The sequence below is a fragment of the Hemitrygon akajei genome, chromosome 11, assembly GCF_048418815.1.
Source record: "Hemitrygon akajei chromosome 11, sHemAka1.3, whole genome shotgun sequence".
In the NCBI taxonomy this organism is placed as follows: domain Eukaryota; kingdom Metazoa; phylum Chordata; class Chondrichthyes; order Myliobatiformes; family Dasyatidae; genus Hemitrygon; species Hemitrygon akajei.
In genome coordinates this window covers 92,716,635-92,733,919 of record NC_133134.1, presented here as the reverse complement: position 1 = coordinate 92,733,919, position 17,285 = coordinate 92,716,635, and positions in this window count along the sequence as shown.

The window sequence follows — 17,285 nt, the reverse complement described above, 5'->3', positions numbered from 1 at the left end:
GTTTACAGAACTAAACAAAGATATTTACTGTTCCACTCTAAATGTTATGAGGTAGCTTCCTGAATTCACCTTGCATTTTAGTATTCCATGGCTCTGAGTAGGATACATGCAATATTTCTACTGTTCCACCTCATTCCGAGTAGTTATGTACACATCCATAACTCAAAATGCATAGAATAGAAAGTAATGCATTCAGCTCAATAGAGTGTAGAGATGAATTTTGCTGGAAACTACTATCTGATAACTTGATGTAAACCTTATTATTTTGCTCACCATATGATTTAGAGTAGTATACAACCAATTTTATGAGGGTGCTACCAATGTTGGAGAAGTTACTTTTAGTAACTTCAACTGTTTTACACAATGGAACATTACCGTTTACAGAACTAAACAAAGATATTTACTGTTCCGCTCTAAATGTTATGAGGTAGCTTCCTGAATTCAACTTGCATTTGAGTATTCCATGGCTCTGAGTAGGATACATGCAATATTTATACCGTTCCACCTCACCCTGAGTAGTTATGTACACATCCATAACTCAAAATGCATAGAATAGAAAGTAATGCATTCAGCTCAATAGAGTGTAGAGATGAATTTTGCGGGAAAATACTATGTGATAACTTAATGTAAACCTTATTATTTTGCTTACCATATGATTTAGAGTAGTATGCAACCAATTTTATGAGGGTGCTACCAATGTTGGAGAAGTTACTTTTAGTAACTTCAACTTTTTTACACAATGGAACATTACCGTTTACAGAACTAAACAAAGATATTTACTGTTCCACTCTAAATGTTATGAGGTAGCTTCCTGAATTCAACTTGCATTTGAGTATTCCATGGCTCTGAGTAGGATACATGCAATATTTCTACTGTTCCACCTCATTCTGAGTAGTTATGTACACATCCATAACTCAAAAAGCATAGAATAGAAAGTAAAGCATTCAGCTCAATAGAGTGTAGAGATGAATTTTGCGGGAAACTACTATGTGATAACTTAATGTAAACCTTATTATTGTGCTTACCATATGATTTAGAGTAGTATGCAACAAATTTTATGAGGGTGCTACCAATGTTGGAAACTTTTTTACACAATGGAACATTACAGTTTACGGAACTAAACAAAGATATTTACTGTTCCACTCTAAATGTTATGAGGTAGCTTCCTGAATTCACCTTGCATTTTAGTATTCCATGGCTCTGAGTAGGATACATGCAATATTTCTACTGTTCCACCTCATTCCGAGTAGTTATGTACACATCCATAACTCAAAATGCATAGAATAGAAAGTAATGCATTCAGCTCAATAGAGTGTAGAGATGAATTTTGCTGGAAACTACTATCTGATAACTTGATGTAAACCTTATTATTTTGCTCACCATATGATTTAGAGTAGTATACAACCAATTTTATGAGGGTGCTACCAATGTTGGAGAAGTTACTTTTAGTAACTTCAACTTTTTTACACAATGGAACATTACCGTTTACAGAACTAAACAAAGATATTTACTTTTCCACTCTAAATGTTATGAGGTAGCTTCATGAATTCAACTTGCATTTGAATATTCCATGGCTCTGAGTAGGATACATGCAATATTTATACCGTTCCACCTCACCCTGAGTAGTTATGTACACATCCATAACTCAAAATGCATAGAATACAAAGTAATGCATTCAGCTCAATAGAGTGTAGAGATGAATTTTGCTGGAAACTACTATCTGATAACTTGATGTAAACCTTATTATTTTGCTTACCATATGATTTAGAGTAGTATGCAACCAATTTTGTGAGGGTGCTACCAATGTTGGAGAAGTTACTTTTAGTAACTTCAACTGTTTTACACAATGGAGCATTACCGTTTACAGAACTAAACAAAGATATTTACTGTTCCACTCTAAATGTTATGAGGTAGCTTCCTGAATTCAACTTGCATTTGAGTATTCCATGGCTCTGAGTAGGATACATGCAATATTTATACCGTTCCACCTCACCCTGAGTAGTTATGTACACATCCATAACTCAAAATGCATAGAATAGAAAGTAATGCATTCAGCTCAATAGAGTGTAGAGATGAATTTTGCGGGAAAATACTATGTGATAACTTAATGTAAACCTTATTATTTTGCTTACCATATGATTTAGAGTAGTATGCAACCAATTTTATGAGGGTGCTACCAATGTTGGAGAAGTTACTTTTAGTAACTTCAACTTTTTTACACAATGGAACATTACCGTTTACAGAACTAAACAAAGATATTTACTGTTCCACTCTAAATGTTATGAGGTAGCTTCCTGAATTCAACTTGCATTTGAGTATTCCATGGCTCTGAGTAGGATACATGCAATATTTCTACTGTTCCACCTCATTATGAGTAGTTATGTACACATCCATAACTCAAAAAGCGTAGAATAGAAAGTAAAGCATTCAGCTCAATAGAGTGTAGAGATGAATTTTGCGGGAAACTACTATGTGATAACTTAATGTAAACCTTATTATTGTGCTTACCATATGATTTAGAGTAGTATGCAACAAATTTTATGAGGGTGCTACCAATGTTGGAAACTTTTTTACACAATGGAACATTACAGTTTACAGAACTAAACAAAGATATTTACTGTTCCACTCTAAATGTTATGAGGTAGCTTCCTGAATTCACCTTGCATTTTAGTATTCCATGGCTCTGAGTAGGATACATGCAATATTTCTACTGTTCCACCTCATTCCGAGTAGTTATGTACACATCCATAACTCAAAATGCATAGAATAGAAAGTAATGCATTCAGCTCAATAGAGTGTAGAGATGAATTTTGCTGGAAACTACTATCTGATAACTTGATGTAAACCTTATTATTTTGCTCACCATATGATTTAGAGTAGTATACAACCAATTTTATGAGGGTGCTACCAATGTTGGAGAAGTTACTTTTAGTAACTTCAACTGTTTTACACAATGGAACATTACCGTTTACAGAACTAAACAAAGATATTTACTGTTCCGCTCTAAATGTTATGAGGTAGCTTCCTGAATTCAACTTGCATTTGAGTATTCCATGGCTCTGAGTAGGATACATGCAATATTTATACCGTTCCACCTCACCCTGAGTAGTTATGTACACATCCATAACTCAAAATGCATAGAATAGAAAGTAATGCATTCAGCTCAATAGAGTGTAGAGATGAATTTTGCGGGAAAATACTATGTGATAACTTAATGTAAACCTTATTATTTTGCTTACCATATGATTTAGAGTAGTATGCAACCAATTTTATGAGGGTGCTACCAATGTTGGAGAAGTTACTTTTAGTAACTTCAACTTTTTTACACAATGGAACATTACCGTTTACAGAACTAAACAAAGATATTTACTGTTCCACTCTAAATGTTATGAGGTAGCTTCCTGAATTCAACTTGCATTTGAGTATTCCATGGCTCTGAGTAGGATACATGCAATATTTCTACTGTTCCACCTCATTCTGAGTAGTTATGTACACATCCATAACTCAAAAAGCATAGAATAGAAAGTAAAGCATTCAGCTCAATAGAGTGTAGAGATGAATTTTGCGGGAAACTACTATGTGATAACTTAATGTAAACCTTATTATTGTGCTTACCATATGATTTAGAGTAGTATGCAACAAATTTTATGAGGGTGCTACCAATGTTGGAAACTTTTTTACACAATGGAACATTACAGTTTACGGAACTAAACAAAGATATTTACTGTTCCACTCTAAATGTTATGAGGTAGCTTCCTGAATTCACCTTGCATTTTAGTATTCCATGGCTCTGAGTAGGATACATGCAATATTTCTACTGTTCCACCTCATTCCGAGTAGTTATGTACACATCCATAACTCAAAATGCATAGAATAGAAAGTAATGCATTCAGCTCAATAGAGTGTAGAGATGAATTTTGCTGGAAACTACTATCTGATAACTTGATGTAAACCTTATTATTTTGCTCACCATATGATTTAGAGTAGTATACAACCAATTTTATGAGGGTGCTACCAATGTTGGAGAAGTTACTTTTAGTAACTTCAACTGTTTTACACAATGGAACATTACCGTTTACAGAACTAAACAAAGATATTTACTGTTCCGCTCTAAATGTTATGAGGTAGCTTCCTGAATTCAACTTGCATTTGAATATTCCATGGCTCTGAGCAGGATACATACAATATTTATACAGTTCCACCTCACCCTGAGTAGTTATGTACACATCCATAACTCAAAATGCATAGAATAGAAAGTAAAGCATTCAGCTCAATAGAGTGTAGAGATGAATTTTGCGGGAAACTACTATGTGATAACTTGATGTAAACATTATTATTTTGCTTACCATATGATTTAGAGTAGTATGCAACCAATTTTATGAGCGTGCTACCAATGTTGGAGAAGTTACTTTTAGTAACTTCAACTTTTTTACACAATGGAACATTACAGTTTACAGAACTAAACAAAGATATTTACTGTTCCACTCTAAATGTTATGAGGTAGCTTCCTGAATTCAACTTGCATTTGAGTATTCCATGGCTCTGAGTAGGATACATGCAATATTTATACCGTTCCACCTCACCCTGAGTAGTTATGTACACATCCATAACTCAAAATGCACAGAATAGAAAGTAATGCATTCAGCTCAATAGAGTGTAGAGATGAATTTTGCGGGAAACTACTATGTGATAACTTAATGTAAACCTTATTATTGTGCTTACCATATGATTTAGAGTAGTATGCAACCAATTTTATGAGGGTGCTACCAATGTTGGAAACTTTTTTACACAATGGAACATTACAGTTTACAGAACTAAACAAAGATATTTACTGTTCCACTCTAAATGTTATGAGGTAGCTTCCTGAATTCACCTTGCATTTGAGTATTCCATGGCTCTGAGTAGGATACATGCAATATTTCTACTGTTCCACCTCATTCCGAGTAGTTATGTACACATCCATAACTCAAAATGCATAGAATAGAAAGTAATGCATTCAGCTCAATAGAGTGCAGAGATGAATTTTGCGGGAAAATACTATGTGATAACTTAATGTAAACCTTATTATTTTGCTTACCATATGATTTAGAGTAGTATGCAACCAATTTTATGAGGGTGCTACCAATGTTGGAGAAGTTACTTTTAGTAACTTCAACTTTTTTACACAATGGAACATTACCGTTTACAGAACTAAACAAAGATATTTACTGTTCCACTCTAAATGTTATGAGGTAGCTTCCTGAATTCAACTTGCATTTGAGTATTCCATGGCTCTGAGAAGGATACATGCAATATTTCTACTGTTCCACCTCATTCTGAGTAGTTATGTACACATCCATAACTCAAAAAGCAGAGAATAGAAAGTAAAGCATTCAGCTCAATAGAGTGTAGAGATGAATTTTGCGGGAAACTACTATGTGATAACTTAATGTAAACCTTATTATTGTGCTTACCATATGATTTAGAGTAGTATGCAACAAATTTTATGAGGGTGCTACCAATGTTGGAAACTTTTTTACACAATGGAACATTACAGTTTACAGAACTAAACAAAGATATTTACTGTTCCACTCTAAATGTTATGAGGTAGCTTCCTGAATTCACCTTGCATTTTAGTATTCCATGGCTCTGAGTAGGATACATGCAATATTTCTACTGTTCCACCTCATTCCGAGTAGTTATGTACACATCCATAACTCAAAATGCATAGAATAGAAAGTAATGCATTCAGCTCAATAGAGTGTAGAGATGAATTTTGCTGGAAACTACTATCTGATAACTTGATGTAAACCTTATTATTTTGCTCACCATATGATTTAGAGTAGTATACAACCAATTTTATGAGGGTGCTACCAATGTTGGAGAAGTTACTTTTAGTAACTTCAACTGTTTTACACAATGGAACATTACCGTTTACAGAACTAAACAAAGATATTTACTGTTCCGCTCTAAATGTTATGAGGTAGCTTCCTGAATTCAACTTGCATTTGAATATTCCATGGCTCTGAGCAGGATACATACAATATTTATACAGTTCCACCTCACCCTGAGTAGTTATGTACACATCCATAACTCAAAATGCATAGAATAGAAAGTAAAGCATTCAGCTCAATAGAGTGTAGAGATGAATTTTGCGGGAAACTACTATGTGATAACTTGATGTAAACATTATTATTTTGCTTACCATATGATTTAGAGTAGTATGCAACCAATTTTGTGAGCGTGCTACCAATGTTGGAGAAGTTACTTTTAGTAACTTCAACTTTTTTACACAATGGAACATTACAGTTTACAGAACTAAACAAAGATATTTACTGTTCCACTCTAAATGTTATGAGGTAGCTTCCTGAATTCAACTTGCATTTGAGTATTCCATGGCTCTGAGTAGGATACATGCAATATTTATACCGTTCCACCTCACCCTGAGTAGTTATGTACACATCCATAACTCAAAATGCACAGAATAGAAAGTAATGCATTCAGCTCAATAGAGTGTAGAGATGAATTTTGCGGGAAACTACTATGTGATAACTTAATGTAAACCTTATTATTGTGCTTACCATATGATTTAGAGTAGTATGCAACCAATTTTATGAGGGTGCTACCAATGTTGGAAACTTTTTTACACAATGGAACATTACAGTTTACAGAACTAAACAAAGATATTTACTGTTCCACTCTAAATGTTATGAGGTAGCTTCCTGAATTCACCTTGCATTTGAGTATTCCATGGCTCTGAGTAGGATACATGCAATATTTCTACTGTTCCACCTCATTCCGAGTAGTTATGTACACATCCATAACTCAAAATGCATAGAATAGAAAGTAATGCATTCAGCTCAATAGAGTGTAGAGATGAATTTTGCTGGAAACTACTATCTGATAACTTGATGTAAACCTTATTATTTTGCTCACCATATGATTTAGAGTAGTATACAACCAATTTTATGAGGGTGCCACCAATGTTGGAGAAGTTACTTTTAGTAACTTCAACTGTTTTACACAATGGAACATTACCGTTTACAGAACTAAACAAAGATATTTACTGTTCCGCTCTAAATGTTATGAGGTAGCTTCCTGAATTCAACTTGCATTTGAATATTCCATGGCTCTGAGTAGGATACATGCAATATTTATACAGTTCCACCTCACCCTGAGTAGTTATGTACACATCCATAACTCAAAATGCATAGAATAGAAAGTAAAGCATTCAGCTCAATAGAGTGTAGAGATGAATTTTGCGGGAAACTACTATGTGATAACTTGATGTAAACATTATTATTTTGCTTACCATATGATTTAGAGTAGTATGCAACCAATTTTATGAGGGTGCTACCAATGTTGGAGAAGTTACTTTTAGTTACTTCAACTTTTTTACACAATGGAACATTACCGTTTACAGAACTAAACAAAGATATTTACTGTTCCACTCTAAATGTTATGAGGTAGCTTCCTGAATTCACCTTGCATTTGAGTATTCCATGGCTCTGAGTAGGATACATGCAATATTTATATTGTTCCACCTCATCCTGAGTAGTTATGTACACATCCATAACTCAAAATGCATAGAATAGAAAGTAAAGCATTCAGCTCAATAGAGTGTAGAGATGAATTTTGCGGGAAACTACTATGTGATAACTTAATGTAAACCTTATTATTTTGCTTACCATATGATTTAGAGTAGTATGCAACCAATTTTATGAGCGTGCTACCAATGTTGGAGAAGTTACTTTTAGTAACTTCAACTTTTTTACACAATGGAACATTACAGTTTACAGAACTAAACAAAGATATTTACTGTTCCACTCTAAATGTTATGAGGTAGCTTCCTGAATTCAACTTGCATTTGAGTATTCCATGGCTCTGAGTAGGATACATGCAATATTTATACCGTTCCACCTCACCCTGAGTAGTTATGTACACATCCATAACTCAAAATGCATAGAATAGAAAGTAATGCATTCAGCTCAATAGAGTGTAGAGATGAATTTTGCGGGAAACTACTATGTGATAACTTAATGTAAACCTTATTATTGTGCTTACCATATGATTTAGAGTAGTATGCAACCAATTTTATGAGGGTGCTACCAATGTTGGAGAAGTTACTTTTAGTAACTTCAACTTTTTTACACAATGGAACATTACAGTTTACAGAACTAAACAAAGATATTTACTGTTCCACTCTAAATGTTATGAGGTAGCTTCCTGAATTCAACTTGCATTTGAATATTCCATGGCTCTGAGTAGGATACATGCAATATTTATACCGTTCCACCTCACCCTGAGTAGTTATGTACACATCCATAACTCAAAATGCATAGAATACAAAGTAATGCATTCAGCTCAATAGAGGGTAGAGATGAATTTTGCGGGAAACTACTATGTGATAACTTGATGTAAACCTTATTATTTTGCTTACCATATGATTTAGAGTAGTATGCAACCAATTTTGTGAGGGTGCTACCAATGTTGGAGAAGTTACTTTTAGTAACTTCAACTTTTTTACACAATGGAACATTACAGTTTACAGAACTAAACAAAGATATTTACTGTTCCACTCTAAATGTTATGTGGTAGCTTCCTGAATTCACCTTGCATTTGAGTATTCCATGGCTCTGAGTAGGATACATGCAATATTTATATTGTTCCACCTCATCCTGAGTAGTTATGTACACATCCATAACTCAAAATGCATAGAATAGAAAGTAAAGCATTCAGCTCAATAGAGTGTAGAGCTGAATTTTGCGGGAAACTACTATGTGATAACTTAATGTAAACCTTATTATTGTGCTTACCATATGATTTAGAGTAGTATGCAACCAATTTTATGAGGGTGCTACCAATGTTGGAGAAGTTACTTTTAGTAACTTCAACTTTTTTACACAATGGAACATTACAGTTTACAGAACTAAACAAAGATATTTACTGTTCCACTCTAAATGTTATGAGGTAGCTTCCTGAATTCAACTTGCATTTGAGTATTCAATGGCTCTGAGTAGGATACATGCAATATTTATACCGTTCCACCTCACCCTGAGTAGTTATGTACACATCCATAACTCAAAATGCATAGAATAGAAAGTAATGCATTCAGCTCAATAGAGTGTAGAGATGAATTTTGCTGGAAACTACTATCTGATAACTTGATGTAAACCTTATTATTTTGCTTACCATATGATTTAGAGTAGTATGCAACCAAACTTATGAGGGTGCTACCAATGTTGGAGAAGTTACTTTTAGTAACTTCAACTTTTTTACACAATGGAACATTACAGTTTACAGAACTAAACAAAGATATTTACTGTTCCACTCTAAATGTTATGAGGTAGCTTCCTGAATTCAACTTGCATTTGAGTATTCCATGGCTCTGAGTAGGATACATGCAATATTTATACCGTTCCACCTCACCCTGAGTAGTTATGTACACATCCATAACTCAAAATGCATAGAATAGAAAGTAATGCATTCAGCTCAATAGAGTGTAGAGATGAATTTTGCTGGAAACTACTATCTGATAACTTGATGTAAACCTTATTATTTTGCTTACCATATGATTTAGAGTAGTATGCAACCAAATTTATGAGGGTGCTACCAATGTTGGAGAAGTTACTTTTAGTAACTTCAACTTTTTTACACAATGGAACATTACAGTTTACAGAACTAAACAAAGATATTTACTGTTCCACTCTAAATGTTATGAGGTAGCTTCCTGAATTCAACTTGCATTTGAGTATTCCATGGCTCTGAGTAGGATACATGCAATATTTATACCGTTCCACCTCACCCTGAGTAGTTATGTACACATCCATAACTCAAAATGCATAGAATAGAAAGTAATGCATTCAGCTCAATAGAGTGTAGAGATGAATTTTGCGGGAAACTACTATGTGATAACTTAATGTAAACCTTATTATTTTGCTTACCATATGATTTAGAGTAGTATGCAACCAATTTTATGAGGGTGCTACCAATGTTGGAGAAGTTACTTTTAGTAACTTCAACTTTTTTACACAATGGAACATTACCGTTTACAGAACTAAACAAAGATATTTACTGTTCCACTCTAAATGTTATGAGGTAGCTTCCTGAATTCAACTTGCATTTGAATATTCCATGGCTCTGAGTAGGATACATGCAATATTTATACCGTTCCACCTCACCCTGAGTAGTTATGTACACATCCATAACTCAAAATGCATAGAATACAAAGTAATGCATTCAGCTCAATAGAGGGTAGAGATGAATTTTGCGGGAAACTACTATGTGATAACTTGATGTAAACCTTATTATTTTGCTTACCATATGATTTAGAGTAGTATGCAACCAATTTTGTGAGGGTGCTACCAATGTTGGAGAAGTTACTTTTAGTAACTTCAACTTTTTTACACAATGGAACATTACAGTTTACAGAACTAAACAAAGATATTTACTGTTCCACTCTAAATGTTATGAGGTAGCTTCCTGAATTCACCTTGCATTTGAGTATTCCATGGCTCTGAGTAGGATACATGCAATATTTCTACTGTTCCACCTCATTCTGAGTAGTTATGTACACATCCATAACTCAAAAAGCATAGAATAGAAAGTAAAGCATTCAGCTCAATAGAGTGTAGAGATGAATTTTGCGGGAAACTACTATGTGATAACTTAATGGAAACCTTATTATTGTGCTTACCATATGATTTAGAGTAGTATGCAACCAATTTTATGAGGGTGCTACCAATGTTGGAGAAGTTACTTTTAGTAACTTCAACTTTTTTACACAATGGAACATTACAGTTTACAGAACTAAACAAAGATATTTACTGTTCCACTCTAAATGTTATGAGGTAGCTTCCTGAATTCAACTTGCATTTGAGTATTCCATGGCTCTGAGTAGGATACATGCAATATTTATACCGTTCCACCTCACCCTGAGTAGCTATGTACACATCCATAACTCAAAATGCATAGAATAGAAAGTAATGCATTCAGCTCAATAGAGTGTAGAGATGAATTTTGCTGGAAACTACTATCTGATAACTTGATGTAAACCTTTTTATTTTGCTTACCATATGATTTAGAGTAGTATGCAACCAATTTTATGAGGGTGCTACCAATGTTGGAGAAGTTACTTTTAGTAACTTCAACTGTTTTACACAATGGAACATTACCGTTTACAGAACTAAACAAAGATATTTACTGTTCCACTCTAAATGTTATGAGGTAGCTTCCTGAATTCAACTTGCATTTGAGTATTCCATGGCTCTGAGTAGGATACATGCAATATTTATACCGTTCCACCTCACCCTGAGTAGTTATGTACACATCCATAACGCAAAATGCATAGAATAGAAAGTAATGCATTCAGCTCAATAGAGTGTAGAGATGAATTTTGCTGGAAACTACTATCTGAAAACTTGATGTAAACCTTATTATTTTGCTTACCATATGATTTAGAGTAGTATGCAACCAATTTTATGAGGGTGCTACCAATGTTGGAGAAGTTACTTTTAGTAACTTCAACTTTTTTACACAATGGAACATTACAGTTTACAGAACTAAACAAAGATATTTACTGTTCCACTCTAAATGTTATGAGGTAGCTTCCAGAATTCAACTTGCATTTGAGTATTCCATGGCTCTGAGTATGATACATGCAATATTTATACCGCTCAACCTCACCCTGAGTAGTTATGTATACATCCATAACTCAAAATGCATAGAATAGAAAGTAATGCATTCAGCTCAATAGAGTGTAGAGATGAATTTTGCTGGAAACTACTATCTGATAACTTGATGCAAACCTTATTATTTTGCTTACCATATGATTTAGAGTAGTATGCAACCAATTTTATGAGGGTGCTACCAATGTTGGAGAAGTTACTTTTAGTAACTTCAACTTTTTTACACAATGGAACATTACCGTTTACAGAACTAAACAAAGATATTTACTGTTCCACTCTAAATGTTATGAGGTAGCTTCCTGAATTCAACTTGCATTTGAGTATTCCATGGCTCTGAGTAGGATACATGCAATATTTATACCGTTCCACTTCACCCTGAGTAGTTATGTACACATCCATAACTCAAAATGCATAGAATAGAAAGTAATGCATTCAGCTCAATAGAGTGTAGAGATGAATTTTGCGGGAAACTACTATGTGATAACTTAATGTAAACCTTATTATTTTGCTTACCATATGATTTAGAGTAGTATGCAACCAATTTTATGAGGGTGCTACCAATGTTGGAGAAGTTACTTTTAGTAACTTCAACTTTTTTACACAATGGAACATTACCGTTTACAGAACTAAACAAAGATATTTACTGTTCCACTCTAAATGTTATGAGGTAGCTTCCTGAATTCAACTTGCATTTGAATATTCCATGGCTCTGAGTAGGATACATGCAATATTTATACCGTTCCACCTCACCCTGAGTAGTTATGTACACATCCATAACTCAAAATGCATAGAATACAAAGTAATGCATTCAGCTCAATAGAGGGTAGAGATGAATTTTGCGGGAAACTACTATGTGATAACTTGATGTAAACCTTATTATTTTGCTTACCATATGATTTAGAGTAGTATGCAACCAATTTTGTGAGGGTGCTACCAATGTTGGAGAAGTTACTTTTAGTAACTTCAACTTTTTTACACAATGGAACATTACAGTTTACAGAACTAAACAAAGATATTTACTGTTCCACTCTAAATGTTATGAGGTAGCTTCCTGAATTCACCTTGCATTTGAGTATTCCATGGCTCTGAGTAGGATACATGCAATATTTCTACTGTTCCACCTCATTCTGAGTAGTTATGTACACATCCATAACTCAAAAAGCATAGAATAGAAAGTAAAGCATTCAGCTCAATAGAGTGTAGAGATGAATTTTGCGGGAAACTACTATGTGATAACTTAATGGAAACCTTATTATTGTGCTTACCATATGATTTAGAGTAGTATGCAACCAATTTTATGAGGGTGCTACCAATGTTGGAGAAGATACTTTTAGTAACTTCAACTTTTTTACACAATGGAACATTACAGTTTACAGAACTAAACAAAGATATTTACTGTTCCACTCTAAATGTTATGAGGTAGCTTCCTGAATTCACCTTGCATTTGAGTATTCCATGGCTCTGAGTAGGATACATGCAATATTTCTACTGTTCCACCTCATTCTGAGTAGTTATGTACACATCCATAACTCAAAAAGCATAGAATAGAAAGTAAAGCATTCAGCTCAATAGAGTGTAGAGATGAATTTTGCGGGAAACTACTATGTGATAACTTAATGTAAACCTTATTATTGTGCTTACCATATGATTTAGAGTAGTATGCAACCAATTTTATGAGGGTGCTACCAATGTTGGAGAAGTTACTTTTAGTAACTTCAACTTTTTTACACAATGGAACATTACAGTTTACAGAACTAAACAAAGATATTTACTGTTCCACTCTAAATGTTATGAGGTAGCTTCCAGAATTCAACTTGCATTTGAGTATTCCATGGCTCTGAGTATGATACATGCAATATTTATACCGTTCAACCTCACCCTGAGTAGTTATGTACACATCCATAACTCAAAATGCATAGAATAGAAAGTAATGCATTCAGCTCAATAGAGTGTAGAGATGAATTTTGCTGGAAACTACTAGCTGATAACTTGATGCAAACCTTATTATTTTGCTTACCATATGATTTAGAGTAGTATGCAACCAATTTTATGAGGGTGCTACCAATGTTGGAGAAGTTACTTTTAGTAACTTCAACTTTTTTACACAATGGAACATTACAGTTTACAGAACTAAACAAAGATATTTACTGTTCCACTCTAAATGTTATGAGGTAGCTTCCTGAATTCAACTTGCATTTGAGTATTCCATGGCTCTGAGTAGGATACATGCAATATTTATACCGTTCCACCTCACCCTGAGTAGTTATGTACACATCCATAACTCAAAATGCATAGAATAGAAAGTAATGCATTCAGCTCAATAGAGTGTAGAGATGAATTTTGCGGGAAACTACTATGTGATAACTTAATGTAAACCTTATTATTTTGCTTACCATATGATTTAGAGTAGTATGCAACCAATTTTATGAGGGTGCTACCAATGTTGGAGAAGTTACTTTTAGTAACTTCAACTTTTTTACACAATGGAACATTACCGTTTACAGAACTAAACAAAGATATTTACTGTTCCACTCTAAATGTTATGAGGTAGCTTCCTGAATTCAACTTGCATTTGAATATTCCATGGCTCTGAGTAGGATACATGCAATATTTATACCGTTCCACCTCACCCTGAGTAGTTATGTACACATCCATAACTCAAAATGCATAGAATACAAAGTAATGCATTCAGCTCAATAGAGGGTAGAGATGAATTTTGCGGGAAACTACTATGTGATAACTTGATGTAAACCTTATTATTTTGCTTACAATATGATTTAGAGTAGTATGCAACCAGTTTTGTGAGGGTGCTACCAATGTTGGAGAAGTTACTTTTAGTAACTTCAACTTTTTTTCACAATGGAACATTACAGTTTACAGAACTAAACAAAGATATTTACTGTTCCACTCTAAATGTTATGAGGTAGCTTCCTGAATTCACCTTGCATTTGAGTATTCCATGGCTCTGAGTAGGATACATGCAATATTTCTACTGTTCCACCTCATTCTGAGTAGTTATGTACACAACCATAACTCAAAAAGCATAGAATAGAAAGTAAAGCATTCAGCTCAATAGAGTGTAGAGATGAATTTTGCGGGAAACTACAATGTGATAACTTAATGGAAACCTTATTATTGTGCTTACCATATGATTTAGAGTAGTATGCAACCAATTTTATGAGGGTGCTACCAATGTTGGAGAAGTTACTTTTAGTAACTTCAACTTTTTTACACAATGGAACATTACAGTTTACAGAACTAAACAAAGATATTTACTGTTCCACTCTAAATGTTATGAGGTAGCTTCCTGAATTCACCTTGCATTTGAGTATTCAATGGCTCTGAGTAGGATACATGCAATATTTATACCGTTCCACCTCACCCTGAGTAGTTATGTACACATCCATAACTCAAAATGCATAGAATAGAAAGTAATGCATTCAGCTCAATAGAGTGTAGAGATGAATTTTGCTGGAAACTACTATCTGATAACTTGATGTAAACCTTATTATTTTGCTTACCATATGATTTAGAGTAGTATGCAACCAAATTTATGAGGGTGCTACCAATGTTGGAGAAGTTACTTTTAGTAACTTCAACTTTTTTACACAATCGAACATTACAGTTTAGAGAACTAAACAGAGATATTTACTGTTCCACTCTAAATGTTATGAGGTAGCTTCCTGAATTCAACTTGCATTTGAGTATTCCATGGCTCTGAGTAGGATACATGCAATATTTATACCGTTCCACCTCACCCTGAGTAGTTATGTACACATCCATAACTCAAAATGCATAGAATAGAAAGTAATGCATTCAGCTCAATAGAGTGTAGAGATGAATTTTGCTGGAAACTACTATCTGATAACTTGATGTAAACCTTATTATTTTGCTTACCATATGATTTAGACTAGTATGCAACCAAATTTATGAGGGTGCTACCAATGTTGGAGAAGTTACTTTTAGTAACTTCAACTTTTTTACACAATGGAACATTACAGTTTACAGAACTAAACAAAGATATTTACTGTTCCACTCTAAATGTTATGAGGTAGCTTCCTGAATTCAACTTGCATTTGAGTATTCCATGGCTCTGAGTAGGATACATGCAATATTTATACCGTTCCACCTCACCCTGAGTAGTTATGTACACATCCATAACTCAAAATGCATAGAATAGAAAGTAATGCATTCAGCTCAATAGAGTGTAGAGATGAATTTTGCTGGAAACTACTATCTGATAACTTGATGTAAACCTTATTATTTTGCTTACCATATGATTTAGAGTAGTATGCAACCAATTTTATGAGGGTGCTACCAATGTTGGAGAAGTTACTTTTAGTAACTTCAACTGTTTTACACAATGGAACATTACCGTTTACAGAACTAAACAAAGATATTTACTGTTCCACTCTAAATGTTATGAGGTAGCTTCCTGAATTCACCTTGCATTTGAGTATTCCATGGCTCTGAGTAGGATACATGCAATATTTCTACTGTTCCACCTCATTCTGAGTAGTTATGTACACATCCATAACTCAAAAAGCATAGAATAGAAAGTAAAGCATTCAGCTCAATAGAGTGTAGAGATGAATTTTGCGGGAAACCACTATGTGATAACTTAATGTAAACCTTATTATTGTGCTTACCATATGATTTAGAGTAGTATGCAACCAATTTTATGAGGGTGCTACCAATGTTGGAGAAGTTACTTTTAGTAACTTCAACTTTTTTACACAATGGAACATTACAGTTTACAGAACTAAACAAAGATATTTACTGTTCCACTCTAAATGTTATGAGGTAGCTTCCTGAATTCAACTTGCATTTGAGTATTCCATGGCTCTGAGTAGGATACATGCAATATTTATACCGTTCCACCTCACCCTGAGTAGTTATGTACACATCCATAACTCAAAATGCATAGAATAGAAAGTAATGCATTCAGCTCAATAGAGTGTAGAGATGAATTTTGCTGGAAACTACTATCTGATAACTTGATGTAAACCTTATTATTTTGCTTACCATATGATTTAGAGTAGTATGCAACCAATTTTATGAGGGTGCTACCAATGTTGGAGAAGTTACTTTTAGTAACTTCAACTTTTTTACACAATGGAACATTACAGTTTACAGAACTAAACAAAGATATTTACTGTTCCACTCTAAATGTTATGAGGTAGCTTCCAGAATTCAACTTGCATTTGAGTATTCCATGGCTCTGAGTATGATACATGCAATATTTATACCGTTCAACCTCACCCTGAGTAGTTATGTACACATCCATAACTCAAAATGCATAGAATAGAAAGTAATGCATTCAGCTCAATAGAGTGTAGAGATGAAATTTGCTGGAAACTACTATCTGATAACTTGATGCAAACCTTATTATTTTGCTTACCATATGATTTAGAGTAGTATGCAACCAATTTTATGAGGGTGCTACCAATGTTGGAGAAGTTACTTTTAGTAACTTCAACTTTTTTACACAATGGAACATTACAGTTTACAGAACTAAACAAAGATATTTATTGTTCCACTCTAAATGTTATGAGGTAGCTTCCTGAATTCAACTTGCATTTGAGTATTCCATGGCTCTGAGTAGGATACATGCAATAT